The sequence below is a fragment of the Lithobates pipiens genome, unplaced genomic scaffold (genome assembly GCF_037356315.1).
Source record: "Lithobates pipiens isolate NorthernLeopardFrog02 unplaced genomic scaffold, aLitPip1_a1.2 Scaffold_19, whole genome shotgun sequence".
NCBI lineage: Eukaryota > Metazoa > Chordata > Amphibia > Anura > Ranidae > Lithobates > Lithobates pipiens.
The window spans coordinates 410379998-410393589 of record NW_027507764.1 but is presented as its reverse complement, the minus strand read 5'-3'; the positions used below and the strand labels follow the sequence as shown (position 1 = coordinate 410393589).

The 13592-nt window shown below is 40.4% G+C and overlaps 1 protein-coding gene across 3 annotated transcripts in view; it reads left to right on the top strand.

Moving 5' to 3' along the window:
* The window catches only part of ARHGAP28 (Rho GTPase activating protein 28), a 215097-nt gene that overhangs the window by 40876 nt on the left and 160629 nt on the right, over positions 1–13592 (top strand). The window lies entirely within an intron of this gene.

The window sequence follows — 13592 nt, the reverse complement described above, 5'->3', positions numbered from 1 at the left end:
ATGATCCTGCACAGCGCTGCCGCCATGTAGCAGTAAAACTGATATAGGGCAGTCGGCAACTGGTTAATAGGAGGAGAAATCTAAACAAACCATTTCATTTAGCGGCCCTCCAGTTGTTGCAAAACTACAAGTCCCATGATGCCTCTGCCTGTGAGTGCCATGCTTGTGGCTGTCAGAGTCTTGCTATGCCTCATGGGACTTGTAGTTCTGCAACAGCTGGAGGTCCGCTAATTGCATATCCCTGGTATAGTGCATGGTCACCTTTAGATCTACCAAAACTATGTTACATAGTAGGTGAGGTCGAAAAAAGACACAAGTCCATCAAGTCCAACCCATGTGTATGATTATATGTCGGTATTACATTGTACATTGTATATCCCTGTATGTTGTGGTCGCGCACCGCCTGTGGAAGGGAATTCCACATCCTTGCCTCTCTTACAGTAAAGAACCCTCTATGTAGTTTAAGGTTAAACCTCTTTTCTTCTCATTTTAATGAGTGGCCACGTGTCTTGTTAAACTTCCTATAGTTTTATCCCTATTGTGGGGTCACCAGTACGGTATTTATAAATTGAAATCATATCCCCTCTCAAGTGTCTCTTCTCCAGAGAGAATAAGTTCAGTGCTCGCAACTTTTCCTCATAACTAATATCATCCAGACCCTTTATCAGCTTTGTTGCCCTTCTTTGTACTCGCTCCATTTCCAGTACATCCTTCCTGAGGACTGGTGCCCAGATCTGGACAGCATACTCCAGGTGTGGCTGGACCAGAGTCTTGTAGAGCGGGATAATTATGTAATAAAAGAACATACCTATCTAATCCATTTAATTATTATCAAATGAGAAAGGCTCTTAGCAGGTCTAAAGAAGATTGTACAATCAGATTGTATAGTGTATGGTCAGCTTTAGGGGTGTATGTTGCCCCTCCCCGTGTACTTGGTAGAAATCATTGCCCAAGCCTGTGTAATGGGTATAGTGCTAAAGGTCTGCAGAGCACTAGACGGATCTTTCCTGCACTAAACCAGAGCTTGTTCCAGACCGGAGTTAACAGGAAATGTAGCAGTGATTAGCAGAGACACACAATGCCCTCCACTTCTGCTTTGTGTCTGCAGGATGGGAGTCATTACTTTGTTGTCTGATCAAGTCACTGTTTATGTTTTGCCTGTTTGTGCTTATCCAGCTCAGATGGTGTTTGGCCTGGAAATAGTTGTGATTCACAAAACCTGAATGTTAGCACTTCTATGAATAATATATTTTGGGAGCCTTTGGAATGAGGCAAAAAAATCAAGCCATTGAACAGTGACCACAGGACTGTCTCCAATTTCTAATGTTAACACATAGCAGCTGTCCCCAAGTAATGGCTGGAACTCGCCATATGTGCCGCTAGCAGTCAGCGTCCATGCTCCACGGAGAGTTTATTAGCTCAGCATGTGGCCTTCTGGAATGTGAAACATACGTAAGGGAATTACACGATATTTCATCAAACGCTTTGGAAATAGACTAAGCCACGTCTCTCGGTTTTCTTCCCTCACCCCCAGGCTCAGTGGTGGAGGGATTCTTTATTTATATTGGAAGATGAACTCAAATATGAGTGGAGTAAATAGGATCAGTGGAGCAAGATGGGGAGATGGCAAGGAAGCTATGAGTTTAGGACTGACATCAGTGTATAGTTTTATGTTGTCTAGTAAAAAAAAGCAAGGAGTTATTGATCTAGAAATCATTGAAATAACGATGCTAATTCATTGTCCAATGAGCAGACAGGTGACACTGGAATCTATAAAGCAGAGCTAGGGAATCCTGGTGTCACATTCTTGGCCTCAAAGTGTAGCAATCATGTGTGAATTCCAAGGCTGGTGGAACAGAATTTCAAAACCCATGACTGGAAAAACGCATATAATTTATTTTAATAATTTATTACATGTACTTATATATCGCCATCAATTAACGCAGCGCTTTATGCATATATTGTCATTGACATCAGTCCCTACCCTCAAGGAGCTTACAATATAAGGTCCCTAACTCACATTCATTCATACACGTATTAGGGCCAATTTAGCCAGGAACCAATTAACCTACCATATATGTATTCAAACTATTAAAGAGGAAGTAAACCCTGATGAGTTTACTTCCTCTTTCATTCCCTGCAAAGGTAAAGCATAATGGGCTACTATGCATCGCATAGTAGCCCATTATGTGTCACTTACCTGACACAGGAGCCAGCGAAGTCACCGCTGTCCCCTGTAGTCCATCTTGTTGGTGGGGTCTCGCAGCTCCGCCGCTGTCATTCGGCGAAGCCACGGTGACGTCACTCCCGCGCATGTGCACAGGAGTCGACACGCGCGGCAGCTCCATTCTTGGAAATGCCGCGCTCAGTGCGCCTGCGCGCCGCTGTCTACGGCGCATGCGCCGTAGACAGCGGTGCCCGTTTTCGGGAAAATATCTCCTAAACCATATAGGTTTAGGAGATATTGCTTGGACCTACAGGTAAGCCTTAATCTAGGCTTACCTGTAGGTCAAAGTGGTTTGTAAGGGTTTACAACCACTTTAAAGAGGAGCCCCCATGTCATTCATTCTTTCTAATCTTAATTGTACACAAGCTAGATCAGCCATTCTCAACAAGGGTTCCATGGGGTTCCTCAAGAGGTTTCTAGGGGTTCCTTGAGCTGTGGCTGATGAACCACCTTTTTGATGGTGCCTACAAAGTTCAAGGTTCAACATCACTTAGCAAAGCCAGCAGCATGACAGAAAAAATATATTTTTAGATGTCTTTAAGCTAGGCATTCTAAGCACCACTTTAAGGGGAACATTATTCGTATTGACCACCAGTAAAAGGAGCATTGTTCCTATTGACCCCTAAAGAATTAGTTTTAGAAAAGGTCATGGAGACCTGAAAATTATTTCTGGTGTTCCTCTAGGGTTAAAAGGTTGAGAAAGCCTGGGCTAGATTTTCCATAAAATACTACAAAACCCTGGTAACAGACTACCTGGGAAACCAACGGGATTACTTAAATCGGTTGTATACCCGCAATTTTTATTTTTATTTTTTTACCACCTGCAAAGCAAAAGGCATAATGAGCTAGTATGCACCGCATACTAGCTAATTATGAAATACTTACCTTAGAACGAGGCCCCGACATTTGGCCCGATCCACGCCGAGGGAGCTGACATGCTGGTTAATTCTTTGAATTGTACTGTATGATGGGTCGTAAACTGCAATAGACCCTATCATAGGTAAATATCCTCCTGGGCAATCATCCATTCTGTTATAGTGAATAATGTTCTGTAAGGTACCTTATACAGTAGGGAGTCACATCTGAGCTCAAGTCCCCAAGGACTCTACACACCTTGGTTGTCCCTTTATATCATAGTGGTCGTGTACCATGTTTGTAAATTTAAAGCGATATTTATTGCGTGGCAACCTAATACGTATTGATATTTGGCGTCCAGACGATAAGTAGAATATGTGTTCTGTGTTTTATGTTTGTTCGTCTCTGATGCACTTTAACTGTTGGTACTTTGTTTCATCTGAGTGACTCTATAATGCTGGGAGGCAGTAGATTTCAGTGCTGAAATAATTTTTGATACCAAGCTATTAATAAAGTTTATAATTTTTGCTATTTAACCTTATTGTGACTCTATTGTCAGTTAAGTAACTCTGCTGGTTCCCCAGATAGTCTATTACCAGGGTTTTGTAGTATACAGTGGAACCTTGGACTACGAGCATAATCCATTCCTGGAGAATGCTTGTAACCCAAAGCATTCGCATATTAAAGCGAGTTTCCCCATAGAAGTCAATGGAAACAAAGATAATTTGTTCCACATTGACTTCTATTACATGCAATACTGCATGCGGCCAGAGGTGGGGGGGCGCTAGAGAGCCCCGGAAATACTCGAGGACAGCTCGGCTGAACTCAGAAAGCCTCAGAAAGGCTTGGAAACTGAGTATTTCCGAGTGTTTCCGAGTATTTTTGATTCATCCCGCACCTCTGGCCAAATGTGGTACTGCACCACCCATTCGCTTGAAATCCGCTGTCAGAATTAAAAAAAAAAAGTTGCTTGTCTTTCAAAATGCCCATTAACCACGTTACTCGTAAACCAAGGTTCCACTGTATTATTTGTCTGGTTATGATGGCAACACCCTAAGGGTGAGTGGTCTATGGCAGTTCACTAATTCTAAAAGTATGCAAGGGCCTGGTTTATTATTTTTAGATATTCATAGACCCTGGGTTATAGGCTGCTACCTTCAGGTGATTGGACATTGTAAAACTTTTGAACACCCCCCCCCCCCTTCAACGTACCTACCCCATTCTGCGAGTCCATAGTTTTTTCACCAGTGTCCTGTAGGTGATGGACGTCTTTTCCCTTAGACCCCTTTCACACTGGGTAATTTTGCAGTCTCTACAGCATTAAAAATAGCGCCTGCAAACCGACCTGAAACAGCCACTGCTGTGTCTCCAGTGTAAAAGCCCAGAGGGCTTTCACACAGACGCGGTGCGCTGGCAGGACGGTAAAAAAAAGTCCTGCTAGCAGCATCTTTGGAACGGTGAAGGATCGGTGTATACGCCGCTCCTTCACCACTCCTGCCCATTGAAATAAATGGGGCAGCGCAGCTATACCGCCAGCAAAGTGCCTCTGCAGAGGCACTTTGCGGTGGTTTTTAACCCTTTCTCGGCTGCTAGCAGGGGGGGGGTAAAACCACCCCTTTAGCGGCTGAATACTTCCGAAAATCCAACGGTAAAGCACCACTAAAAATACCGGAGCTTTACCACCAACGCACCTCCTGCCCCAGTGTGAAAGGGGCCTTATAGATGTTTCTTTGCTTAAAATTGTGTCCTTAAGTTTCACAAGGTAATTTATAGCCTCTCTGAGATGAAGGGAATCTTAGGCATCAGTAGACATGTAGGCCTACCTCCATATTCCCATTGTACCCAGAGTTTTCAGAAAGGTGTTTGCACCCCCTACTCACAAACTTAAGAATTTAGGGCAGTAAGGTTGCCGTATTCATCAACCTCACAACTGTCTGAAAATGTCCAAAGGACTATCCAGATTCTTCAGGCTTTTGGTTGGGTAATCAACATTCCAAAACTCTTCTCTCCAGCTTTCTCTTCATTTGTAATATCTAAACCTCATTCTAGAGATGGTCCAGGCATAGGATTGCCTTCCAGCAAACAAGCTTCTCTCTAAGGTCTCATGTTCGGACCTTCAAATTTAATGAAACCCACATCATAAAAAACTATCAATAAATGCAGTTATTACATGCTGTTCATTGCTCACTCAGTCACTATGAGATTCTTTTCTGTATTCTGAAAAAAACCTGGTTGATCCTGCTCTTCTCTATCTCCCCCTCTTGTCCATGTCCCTGCTACAGTTGGGGATTTTGCAAAGTGGTGTTGGCAGCTACTGCACATGCTCAGTTTTCAGTGTATTTCTACCCTGAGCATGTCCTCCCTATCACACCTGACTAGCCCTTGTGACTGTAGAGTCACACATGTGGGCATATACACAGTGGTAAATGACAGCTCCCGCGCTCCCTCATCCATACCCACAACGAGGGCATGTAATCTACCAATACATGTAGATTGATGGGAACTTCACCACCCTCTTATTCCAAGACAAAGGCTAGAGGGGTGGGAGACAGCCTGTGATGTCCTGCTTAATTGTTTAATTTACTTCTGACGAAAGGACATATTGGAAAATTATCGATCAGCAGTTACATCCAATCAGCTTCGAGTCCCGCTGTCAGAATACACCAATGACTCTGATGTATTTCATGCATATTACACTGAACCTAGCAGCCCTGTACACGCACACGGGGATGACATGTCAGACCTATCATCTCTGTATATCCCCACAGCTGTGACATGTGTCAGATTCCTCCATCCCCGCCTCGTTTATATAAATGGAGGAATGGAGGAATCTGAGCCTACCAGCTGAAATAAAACAAAACAAAAAAAAAAAAAAAACTAGCAGTGTATGGATGTTGAAAGTCTATCAGAGAGTAAAAAGGCTTGACTCAAATTTCCATAACATCCCAAAGTAATGGAAGATAAATGTTTTCTCTCCAAGGCAGCACTGACCTCTGTCACAACAGCAATTCATCTGTTCCCAGTTAAGGGTATTTTCTATCAACTTTGTGCGATGTGTGCAAGGAATGAATCATTAATCTTTTAAAGCCCTTGTAAATGTAAAATATACAGTGAATTCAGCATATGAAAGTAAAACAAAATACTTTTTTTTTTTTTTTTTTTTTTATTCTTTTGCAATTGCTTAAAAAATGATGTACATCATAATATGGGGCTTTTTGGTTCCTTTTGTCTTATGTCACCATAATATAACTCATACATATATTATTCATTACTTGGGGGAATCACAAAATGGACTGTACAGAATTTATAATCCTTTGGCAAGTAAGACACTATATATTTTTATTTTATTTTATTCATTTCAAGGTTTTATTTAGTTGCTTATTTGAAGCTTAAAGTGGAAATGTACTCTGTCAATCAGCATTGACTATTTTTCATCCTTATGGTGCTAGCATTAGTAAATAGATATAGTATATCATTTTACATTTCTTCAGTTACTTTCTGGTTTCCAGGCCTAGGCAAATGATGTCATACAGCCCAGTAGTCTTTAGCAGGGGAGGAGGGGTTTTCTTAGCTAAGTACACCCTCCTTTCCACCCGCCTGAGCTAAGGGCAGATGGAGTCAAGGAAGCACTACATGAATCGCCTGGCCGTACTCATGATGGCCATCGCCAGAAATGCTAGGGAATGTTTTTCAAAAGGATTTCTCAACAAACTAAAATATGAGGACATGGATGGATGGGTGAATTACGCTTTTGGTTTGTGGTTCTCAGTTGCAGTGTAGTTCCGCTTTAAACAAGTTATGAGGAGCATAAAGGAAAATCTTAATGAGATATTATACCCCAAAACCCCAAAGCCCTCGGCCTTTCACACTGGAGACAATGGAGCAGCAATTTGAGGGCGGATTTCAGGCGCTATTTCTAACGCTATAGCGCCTGCAAAATGCCCTCGGTTTGAAAGGGGTCTAAGTTAGGAAGTGTGTTACTTGACAGATCACTGGATGAAAATAAAGCAAAAAAAAAAAAAAAGCCTAAAACAAGAAAACAAATAAATGTAAAGTGTTACTAAACCCAGAACCCTGCATTCACTATATCTGGTCTCCCATAGTACACAGAACATGGAAATGCAATTATTTTAGTAAATATAAAAGGCTAAATAACTTTTCTCATCAGCAGTATATAGCAGTCTTGTGACTTCCATCAGTGTCTGGTTAAAGCTTATCGGAGGAGTTTTCATTTAATTCATCTACTCTGACTGTCCTATGAGGCTGCGCGACCCCTGACTCTTTGTCTGGACAGTGCTGATTGGCCCTTCGCTGATCACATGTATGTTCCCAAGAAAAAATAGCAATACACACCAAACTGAGCATGTGCAGGGTTCCCGGCAAGACTTTGTACTATCAGCAGATAGATCGGGGACTATGGAAGGAGGGGAGGATCAGAGAAGACAGGATCAAACAGCATTTTACACAATGTGGAGGATTAACCGCTTAGGTTCCACAGTGAGTATAACAAGCATGCTTTACTGCATATACAGACTGATTTTAGTGTTGTGGGTTTAGTAACACTTTAAGGCTTGGTAAACTGCAGTATATTCAATGGTGCTATACGCTATAGCATCTTACTGATCAGTCAGTAAGGATGTGTGACTATATGAATACCATGCATTTTAAGCTCTTCTTTTGAGTTTCTATGAGCATAAGCAATCCCTTAAGTAGTGAATATTCATCTGTCATTTCCGGTGAAAGCTGATTCATGACGGAGGCACTCGGTGAATGCATATAACGCGGCTGCTCATTTATTGACCACTTGAGGCTAAAGGTCATTAGCAGCTGTAGCTTAATGTAAATGATACATTGTTTGTGACAAGTGTCATACGCTATGACACTGGTACAGACGGAGCCAGGAAGTTGTGTGAATAACTTTTTTGTTGTTACCATTTACAAATGTATCTTTATACTGAAGCATTTGTCTGCAAACCTATTATTCAGAATTTTATAAAACGTTGACCAAAAATAGTTTCTAAAAAGTTGACCTTTCGACTTAGAGGAATATCAATGGATACATTTAGTTTTTACTGAGCAGCATTTGTCTCAAAAATCTGGAGTTCTATTGGTTATATTGGGCAACTGATCCCAATATGTTCTCAAGGACATAAGTGGCAAAGTATGTGTGCTTTCTATTATTGAACATACTTGGATTAGAAGCAGTTTGTGTGACAGACGCACTTCAATTCCCTGTGAAATCTCGAATTCTGACCTGAAAACACTGTTGGTCCTTAATGTATTTTGTAACATATGTCTAAGACAAGTTTAAATTTAGATATACACCCACCAGCCACTTTATTAGGTACACCTTTCTAGTACCGGGTTGGACCCCCTTTTTCCTTCAAAACTGCCTAATTCTTCATGGGCTAGATTCAACAAGGTTTTGGAGCCATTCCTCAGAATTTGGTTCATATTGACATGATAGCATCAAGTAGTTGCTGCAGATTTGTCAGCTGCACATCCATGATTCCACCACATCCCAAAGGTGCTCTATTGGATTGGGATCTGGTGACTGTGGAGGCCAATGGAGTACAGGGACCTCATTGTCATGTTCAAGAAACCAGTGGTGAGATGATATGAGTTTTCTGACATGGTGCATTATCCTGCTGGAAGTAGCCATCAGACACTGTAGTCATAAAGGGATGGACATGGTCAGCAACAATACTCAAGTAGGTTGTGGCATTTAAATGATGGTCAATTAGTTAAGGGGCCAAAAGTGTGCCAAGAAAATATCCCGCACATCATTACACCACCACCACCAGGCAGGATGAATCCATGCTTTCATGTTGTTTAAGCCAAATTCTGACCCTATTATCTGAATGCCGCAGCTGAAATTGAGACTCATTATACCAGGCAACATTTTTCCAGTCTTCTATTGTCCAATTCTGGTGCAACTTGTAACCTCAGTTCTTAGCTGACAGGAGTGGCACCCGGTGTGGTCTTCTGTTACTGTAGCCCATCTTCTTCAAGGTTTGATGTGTTGTGGGTTCAAAGATATTAATCTGCATACCTTGGTTGTAACGAGTGGTTACTGTTGCCTTTCTATTACCTCGAACCAGTCTGCCCATTCTCCTCAGACCTCAACAAAGACATCAACAAAGCATTTTCATCCACACGACTACTGCTCGCTGGATATTTTCTCTTATTCTGACCATTCTCTGTAAACCCTAGAGATGGTTGTGCATGAAAACCACAGTAGATGGGCAGTTTTTGAAATACTCAGACCAGCCCGCCTGGCACCACTAATCATGCCACGTTCAAAGTCACTTAAATCCCCTTTCTTCCCCATTTTGATGGACTTCTCCTTTAAAGAAAATACATTTTCACATTGTAGCAGACAGTATACATGAAAACAACCACGTTATTGTTCTCATGAGGAATGTGTGCTACAAGAAATGTATTTATTAAAGTAGTTGTTGAGAAAAGGCCTTGATGAATCACAAAGCTGATGACAGAAAATAATCAGCATTTACTAGAGAAGCTTTTACTTCCCAAAGATCAATACACATCTTCACACAAGTCACTGGGTTTGAAGAGCACACTTTTATGTCTTGATTTGATTTGCTTTGCAATAATTATTATGATACACTTCAAGTGTCAAAAAAATTCATTGATCTAAATTAGTCCATGATCATATAGCTTTTCTCACTGTATACTTACATTGTTAAGGTGACATATACTTTAATATATCAAATTGGTAGTGCGAGTGGTTTGTATGTTCATGGCATATAAGACATATTGGCTTAACAAGTTGACCCTTGCAAGGGAATTGGGAATATTATGTAGCAACTGAGTGCTCAGTCTACAGAAAGCCTCTATATTCATAGTCATTGATAGATATATTTTTAAAGTAAACCTGTCTCAAACTTGGGTTAATTTTACTGAACATATTGTAAATATATATATATATATATATATATATATATATATATACATATATATATATATATATATATATATATATATATATATATATATATATATATATATATATATACATATATACACACATACATACACATATACAGTATATATATATATACATATATACACATATATATATATACTTCAAGTGACATCCACATGTCAAAAAATCAGCAAATCCAGAGGTAAAGGAAAATTATATTGAAATCTTATTTTTTCCTGTTTAAAGCCTAATGCCCCATACACGCGGTCGGAAATTTCCGACGGAAAAGGTCCAACCGGATTATATTGAAAAATCCGATCGTGTGTGGGCTCTATCGGACTTTTTCCGTCGGAATTTCTGACTGAAAAAGTTTGAGAGTTGGATCTAAAATTTCGTGACAACAAAATTCGATCAGACTTTTTCTGATCGTGTGTAGAGAATTCCGACTGACAAAGTGCCACGCATGCTCAGAATAAATTACAAGACGAAAGCTATTGGCTACTGGCCTCTTTATAGTCCCGTCGTACATGATTTAAGTCACCTCGTTCTGAACGATCGGATTTTCTGACAACTTTGTGCGACCGTGTGTATGCAACACAAGTTTCGGCCAAAATCTGTCGGAAAAAATCCGATGGATTCTGTGGTGAGAATGTCTGACTGTGTGTACAGGGCATTAGTCTGGGTAAATTTTTTAAGAAATAAATAATTTTCCCCTTGTATTTGTCAAAAAACTAAAAAGGCTGCAATATTCACTATCATTCCTGAGCTGCCGTCGTAGTACTTTACAATATGTCCTCAGTCTTTTGGGTTATTTGATACCCAACATAGCTGAGAACATTACTGTCTCTGTAGGGGTTCATAGGCTCGCCCTTGAGGGGCATCACCATGGCACCCTACATTCACTGTGTCAACACAACAATGACTATTTGCATCTCCAAGGACCCCCCATTGATGGAACAGATGAGGTTTATAGTTCTCTATCTACTGATCACTTGGATGGATGTACCACTTGCCTATTTTATCATATGTTGAGTGTACATAGTTCAGTATCGTGATGGCTTCCTATAAGTGATTTTGGGTAGAGGAACATTGTGTTATTCAGTGTTGGTGAGCTGACAGAGTATAAAAAGCAACCCTAGAACATAAATACCATCAGCCCCAGATTACAAATTTGTATATGCAAGCCTACATCCAGAAACGTGCTTTCTTTTCTTCTGTGCATCACTGATGACAATATGGTAAGCTGCTTTAATTATATTTTGACTCTAGTGCTGTTGAGTAGAGTAGGCATCCGATATTTTGGATTTTGGTGTTAATTCAGCAACCCATTGTAGTTGTAATTTGTGCTGTAGCGCATCTTTAAGCAAAATGTATTTATTAATATACGTTTGTAGAGCAAATTTAAATGAGTCAAACAAGAAACCTAATTTGAAGAAGCAGGGATGACAGGAAGAGTGTCTGCCTGTAGAGGTCACAGCAGGGTAGTTGCAACTTTCCTGTTTCTCTGTGCTGGAAAATCCTGCTGAAAACCATTGATGATGTAGGTTAGGCTCCCAGCCACACAGTGGTTCAGTCATATTTCTGTTTTAGTAACGATCAAGTAATGGGTACAGACATAGACACATTTGTTGGTACACTTAAAGCTCATTGAAACGTAATGAAAGTAATGGAATTAAAATCAATTGTCCCATGTATAAAGTCTGAAAAGAGATAAATGATTGCTTATTCTAAAAACAAAATGGAAGAGAAGTTTGGGACTTTATATGAGACTCATATGTACCCTCATACATATGTGCCTCCACCGCTAGTGGTGCGAAATGGAAGAGAGATTGGGACTTTGAATGAGGCATATTATTGAATAATAAATAATTGTTAAACATATATTTATTTGTTCCCTTACAATAGTGATTTTACCGGTCTATGACAGTAGGAAAATGCATAGTTAATTTTTTTTTATAAAAACATGACATAAATAACATGACACATAGCATAACATAGTGTGGATGAATAATCTCCATGACAGAATTCCCTATAGGAATATATAACATGTAGAGCAGTGATTCTCAACCAGGGTTCCATGGAACCCTAGGGTTCCTCCAAAGGTTGCTAGGGGTTCCTTCAGCATTGGGAAATTTCTGCCTCTTAGATATGTTCCCACTGATGCCATTGATCTTTTAAGGTATCTGTAAGGAAGTAATTCTTCCCAATGACCACAAGTGTAAGGACCATTCTTCCCACTGACCATCACACTAATGTATCATGAGTTGTAGATTTCTCATTTTTAGCAGGGGTTTCCCAGAGACCGGAGAACTATTTCAAGGGTTCCTCTGTGTTGAAAAGGTTGAGAAAGGCTGATGTAGAGTCTAAAATATATTGCATTAAAAGCATGGTAGACCGCCTGTAGGACAAGGTGCATCTGTGTAAGCCCGACGTGTTTCGTGGGACAATGCTAACTCTTCAGGGGCTGATGCAGCATCATTCTATAGAAATACAAATGTATATAGGTAGCTGAGTCTAATAAGTATACCAAAAGATTGGGAAAAGTAGTAAGTATCAGGGACCAAACTGACAGCGCTGGAAATACTTACGTCAATGGTGCATGGAAAACAAAGGACAAGGACTGTATAAAAGGGTCCACCGTGGGAGCTGAAGATGGGGCATGCTGAGGGAGCCAAGAGCACTCGTGAATTTCTACCATGGGGAGTGACATTTACTATCATAGACCTGTAAAATCACTGTTGTAGGAGGAAAAAATAAATATACGTTTAACAATTATTTATTTTACAATAATATGCCTCATTCAAAGTCCCAATCTCTCTTCCATTTCACACTGCTTATTCTAAACAAATATTCTAAAATGGCCTGGACAGATTTGTTGGTACCTCAAGAAACGATTATAAAGAACTGAATCTGTAATTAGTGCAAAGCTGTCACTGCTGTTTGGCATCATCATGTGTATCACCCTGAGCATGGACTAGAAAAAGATCAAAAATAAAATTATAGACCAGCATGTCAAAGGTAAAAGCTATAAGAAGATCTCAAAGGAGCTTGATGCTCATGTGACTACAGTTGCAAAGATTATTAAGAAACTTAAGGTCCATGGGAGTGTAGTCATTCTCCCTGGATGTGGCCACAAGTGCAAAATCCAGCCCAGATTGAACAGAAGAATAGTGCAAATGTTAGACAATGAGCCATGGAAAAATTCCAGAGATATAAGCTGAACTCCAAGCTCAAGGTACACCAGTGTCAGATCACACCATCCTTCATTCAAAGTAGGCTCAAAGAAGAAAGTCACATCAGATCTATGTTCACAGATGCAAAAAATAAGCTTTCAAAAAGCACAACAGAATACTGTACCTACTGTGAAACATGGAGGAGGCTAGGTTGTGTCTTGGGGCTGCTTTGATGTATCTGGTTGGGGTGCCTTGAATCTTTTCAGGGCATAATGAAATCTCAAAACTGTCATAGAGTTCTGGAGAGAAACATACTGCCCAGCGTCTGAAAATCCTGTCGCAGACCATTAATCCTCCAACAGGTTAATGACCAAAACACATGTCTAAA